Source organism: Rhineura floridana, chromosome 9 (assembly GCF_030035675.1).
Source record: "Rhineura floridana isolate rRhiFlo1 chromosome 9, rRhiFlo1.hap2, whole genome shotgun sequence".
Lineage (NCBI taxonomy): Eukaryota > Metazoa > Chordata > Lepidosauria > Squamata > Rhineuridae > Rhineura > Rhineura floridana.
Genome location: NC_084488.1, coordinates 115557828 through 115563827, shown reverse-complemented (window position 1 = coordinate 115563827; position 6000 = coordinate 115557828).

Sequence of the window (6000 nt, the reverse complement as noted above, 5' to 3'; positions counted from 1 at the left end):
AAGCACTTTTGGTAGGTTAGCTACTTCTGTGGCTGGCCTTGAAAGCAATTCCCTTACTCACTCTGAATCCTCAGCCTCTTCCGCCAACGTCCAACCCCAGGGTCCCAGCACCCCCGTTCCCCTCCCTGCCCATCTGCTTCTCCGCTGATGTGCTTTACCCTTCCCTTCCTGCGATCTCCCTCCCCCTCTGCTCAGCTGATCAGAGGGAAATGGCTGAGAGGTGGGGAAGGAGGGGCGTGTCTGGAAGAGTAAGGAGCAGTGCCCTCACATGTGCGTCACATGACAGAGGAGGAAAAAGTACCACTCTGTATGGTCCAGGGAGCCTTTCTCCATGTAATACCCATCTGATAACACCTCTTTATCATTTTGCAGGATGACATGGTGATTCAGGCAGTCCAGGCATCACTGGGGAATATTTGTCAATGTATTAAACACATCTGGCTTGGAAAAGAGCAAGATGAAAAAAAAAGGATCTGGGATGGAGGAAAGAGTTATTCTTAGGCTCAAAGCAGACGGTTCTTTTGGATACAGGATGTGCAGAAAGCAATAAAAACCCTTGGCTCCTTCAATACATACAAACACGCACTCTCTATTTCGCAAATGAAGGAGGTGTCATATAATGTGTTAATCATTTCGCTTTACGTGGCAAGGAACTGTCTGTGGATCTTGCCAGATGCCCTATTATCTTGAAGGGAGCATTCTGCTTGGGCTGCAGGCCTGATACCAATATCCTTCATGCACATTATTTTTTGGGGGGGAGGGAGGAGTATCACTGGTGTCTAGTGGCCTGTTTGTTCTTTAATTTTGTATTGAAATTTTTATTTTTGGAAAAGACAGGGGCAGCGCCTGGTGGCTCCATGTCAGTGGGGCAGCGAAATCCACTCTGGGTTTTAGTCTGAACTTTCAAGAAGCTGTCCCAGGTGCTTTGGACGAAAGTTTGGACTGAAACCCAAAGCAGATTCCACTGCCCCACTGACATGAAATCCACCATCCACTACTGGACAGGCTTTTGCTTTCTGAAATGAATGGACCTGAATTAGACTGCAATCCTAACCATGTTACTCATGATTAAATCCTGTCAGATTTAATGGGGCTTATTCCCAGGTAAATGGGATTAGGATTGGAGCCTTAGTCATGGCTATTAATTTCAGCAGGTCTAATCTGAGCAGGACTAAAACTGGATGCAGGCCAGAAGGTTTTTCCTGGTACCATGACTTCACCTACTGAGTCCATTCCACTTCACCAGATGGATAAAGAATTCAAAAGTTGAACAAAGGGAGGGGGTACCAATGATGTTCTTTACAAAGGTGCTTTTAGATGTACAGCCATCCCTGAGTCAGAGTAGCAAGGGATTTTGTTTTCCTGGTGTGTTCCCAATGAGATAGAGAGGAATTTTTTGCATTGAACATGCACTTTGAAACATGCAAATAGCTGCTGCATGAGCCAGGATGGGGGAGTTTAAACCTTTTCCCCCTCCCCTGCCACAATCCAGATGAAAATCACCCCCTGCCACTAAGGATGAAAGGATTTGTCCATTTTACTTCTTGCCATTTCTCATTTTTCCAATCTTAAATTTGGTGCTCCACATTTCCTCAGCAATGCGTTCTACCAACTTCGGTTGGTAGCCCAACTACGTCCCTACCTGAGCAGGGAGGACCTCACATCAGTGGTACATGCTCTGGTAACCTCGCGATTGGATGACTGCAATGTGCTCTACGTAGGGCTGCCTCTGAAGACAGTTTGGAAGCTACAGCTTGTGCAAAATGCGGCGGCCAGACTGATAACGTGGACCAAGCGGTCCGAACACATAACACCTGTTGTGGCCCGCTTGCACTGGCTTCCAATATGCTTCCGGGCCAGATTCAAAGTGCTGGTTTTAACCTATAAAGCCTTATATGGCGCGGGACCACAATACCTGCTGGAACGCCTCTCCCGATATGAACCTGCCCGTACACTACGTTCTACATCGAAGGCCCTCCTCCGAGTTCCGACTCAGAGAGAAGCTCGGAGGGTGGTAACTAGAACTAGGGCCTTCTCAGTGGTGGCCCCCAAACTTTGGAACAGTCTCCCTGATGAGGTGCGCTTGGCGCCGACGTTACTGTCTTTCCAGCGCCAAGTCAAAACCTTCCTCTTTTCTAAGGCATTTTAATCTAACTTAGTTTAGTTTTAATATGTGTTGTATTTGCTTTTAGTTTTCTTATTCTTCTACATTGTTGTTGTATTTTACTATGGAATTTTATTGTATATTTTTGCACTTTGTTGTACACCGCCCAGAGAGCTATGCTAGTCGGGCGGTATAAAAATCTAACAAATAAATAAATAAAATAAATTTGCAATTTTTTTTAAAAAAAATCCTCATGAAAATTCTTCAGCCTTTTCATGCAAATTTCTCATAATACACACATTTTAATGCAGATTTGACTAACATGCATATTTTTGCAAGCCATTGGTCCTATCATAATGCATTTTGTATGATATCTTCACGCATATATTCATTTCGATGCACACTTCCCCTAGTATGTGCATTTTTGTAAGCGCTATTTGGTTGGAGAACTGCACTGAAAAATTCAGGTAAGTGCAAATTTGATACATTCAGCTTTAAATGCAAACTGAATCAAGTTTCTCTCCCATACCTACTTCTGCCCCCCACCCCACTCCCAATGCAATTATTTGTGCTTAGAGGAAAGTTCGGGGAGTGGCGATGAGAGCTCTACTTCTAGTGCAAATATCAGCATCATGAAGAGAGAATTCTCATTTGAATGGGAAGGGTAAGCTTCCCCTTCCACCCACCATGCTTCCAATCCTTCTCAGAGACCCCTGTACCCAGTATATGATTTATTGTTACCATCTCTGGGAAGAGCCATAGCTCACTGGTACAGCATCTGTTTTACATGCAGAAGGTCCCAGGTTCAAGCCCTGGCATCTCCAGGTAAGTTTAGGAGAGACTCTTGGCTGACCCCTTCTGAACACCCCACTTCACAGAAATAGGAGTGTGTCTTGGATGTGAGGGTCCACTAGTGACCCTGCAATGCTTCCAAGATGCTTGAATGAGGGCCACTGCAAAGGACCAAAATTCTGTGGAAGAGCACATGCTTTGCATGCAAAAGGTTCCGGGTTCAACCCCTGGCATCTCCAGGTAGTTCCTGTTTGAAACTCTGGAGAGCTGCTGCCAGTCAGTGTAGACAATACTGAGCTAGATGGACCAATAGCAGCACCATCTTAGCTGCGCTGTGTCTACTCAGGAGTAAGTCCCATTGAATTCAATGGGCCTTACTCTAAGGCAAATGGGATTAAGCCTTAGCCAGTGTAGTCCTTACCCAGGACTACGACCTGGGAGACCAGGGTTCGAATCCCCACACAGCCATGAACCTCACTGGGTGACCTTGGGCCAGTCACTGCCTCTCAGCCTCAGAGGAAGGCAATGGGAAACCCCCTCTGAATACCACTTACCATGAAAATCCTATTCATAGGGTCGCCATAAGTCGGGATCGACTTGAAGGCAGTCCATTTCCATTTTCCATTATTAATTAATTTGTTTGGTTGCCTAACACAGAGCTATCTCTAGGCGACTACAAATCAGGTTAAAACATACACAATTGTTAAAATTGACCATCAAAATGTGAGAAATCAATGCATGAAACATTTAAAAAAGCACACCACACTTTATGGGGAGGGGGTTGGGTGATGAATTATCAGGAAAGCGGAGTGACACTAACAAAGCCGTGACATGGCTGGATCATAGTCCATCAAATGCTGGGAAGAAGCACCAATGGCTGCTAATTAGCAAACAAAATAGAATAATAAAAGCCGCCGTGGAGTCTCCAATCAATCAAATGAAAACAGCAGAAAATTAAACACTAAAAGCCAGTCTGGAAAAGAAAAAGAGAAAGCATCGTAACCTCCCTTCCAAATGCAGAGAGGGAGCTTGTTGGGGTCTCATCGGGGGGGGGTATTGCCTAACAGTGGCACCACCCGGCCTCAGCACCAAACACCCATAAGTACAACAGTGATGGGCAAAAGAGCAGGTCCCCCTGGTTGACTGAGTCCCGTACATTCTCAGGCTACCCCCCAACATACCTTGGACAGCTTAGTTTCCTGTAGTAGTAGGAATGGCAGAGAAGACTCCAGGTGTTCTCTCTAGGCCAGGAGCAGCTAACCTATGGAACTCCAGACAGTGGCGACTGGCGGCTCCATGTCAGTGGGGCAGCGGAATCCACTCTGGGTTTTAGTCAGAACTTTCAAGGAGCTGTCCAAGGTGCTGAAACCCATCCCCACAACAGCTCCTTGAAAGTTCAGACTAAAACCTGAATCAGATTCCACTGTCCCACTGACTCCAGATGTTGCTAGACTACAACTTTCATCATCCCTGACCACTAACTGAGGTTGATAAACAACATTTAGAGGACAACAGGCTAGCCAACCTCTGGTGTAGACCATAGTTTTGTGGCACTGGCCTCTTTCTCATGGGAACTCTTACTCTCAAATGCCAAGAGGCACTTGAGGCTTATAGCCCTTTGCACAGAAAGCATTTGCTCTAACAGTGAGCGATGGACCTTCCTCTTTTGTACACCGCATTGGAGCCTTTGGATGGTGAACAGTTAAGAAATAATTCTGAATGAAATAAACACAAGTAAGTATAAATAAAGCAACCCTTGTGAGCATGCAATGAAGGTCGAGTCAGTTAGCCTTGGGACACTCTGCAGCCTGCAAACATTTCAAGATTAAAGCAATAAAAATGTAGTGCATGTAATCTGAGCAAACTGCAGGCCATCTGGCCAAGTATACTGACCCAGAATACTTTCCACTCCAAATGCTTTAGTGGAAGTTGCAAATCCTGCACAGGGCCTTTACTTCTGTAATGTCATCGCCATAAAAGCATTGGAGACGTGCTGGGCTTGGGTGGCAAGGGCGGATTTCTCTCCCTTCTGGGGTGATGATGAGTTTAGGGTCTGAGATTTAATTATTCCTAGTTCTTATAATTGCTGTCCAAACTCATCCGCTGTAGAACCATTTTGTTTCTGTACAGCTTCTTTAAAAACGTCTTGAATCTGTATGCACTGCATTTTTTACAGAAGTCATAAGAAAATATCCCATTTGTTTCTGGGAATATTTCAAATCACACCTCCTCCCCGCACAATTGTTTGTCCTAAAAGTCTAGTTCTAGTCTTCTGTCCATCTAGTTTTAAGTACAGCTGAACTGATCCTCTCAAAAGCAATGAGACTGAGATCTTTTCCTCTGTAATTAAGTCTCATTACACCTAACAAGATTGACCCAAAGATTGCAATATGACCTATACTCTCCCATCTGTGTATGGATGTGTGTAATACACGCCCCTTGGTTTCCCAGCATCCTCCTTATGAGATAGCAGTTGATTCAGCTTTAGTCATGAGGGAGGACCGTAGCTCAGTAGAAGAGCATCCGTTTTGCACGCAGAAGGCCCCAGGTTCAATCTCTGGTGTGTCCAGGTAGGGCTGGGAAGGACTCCTACCTGAAATTGTGGCAAGGCAAAGCAAGGCCTCACAGGCCTGAGGGCTGAATGGGGCTTTTCAGGCAGTGCCAGCTGGTGACTCCATGTCAGTGGGGCAGTGGAATCCCCTCCAGGTTTTAGTCTGAACTTTCAAGGAGCTGTCCAAGTTGTAGGTTTCAGCACCTTGGATAGCTCTTTGAAAGTTCAGACTAAAATCCAGAGTGGATTCCACTGCTGCACTGACATGGAGCCACCAGCTGCCATTGATTTCAAGCGTCCCTATCTGGTCCTCAAAACTCTCCCCAGGCCATGCATCCTCATCCCCGGCACATCCCTCATTGGCCCTGCTTTTCACTCTGGTGTTTTGGCTGACTGGATTGTGTCCTTGAACTCTGAGAAAGCCCCTTGCTTCCCTGGAAGGAAGATAGACAGGTATGTGTGTGTAGAGACTAGCCTACTGCACAAAGGTAACATTTATATTTGTTGCTCTGCCCAGTTTTGCCTCTGGCCCAGCCCACCACCGACATGTGTC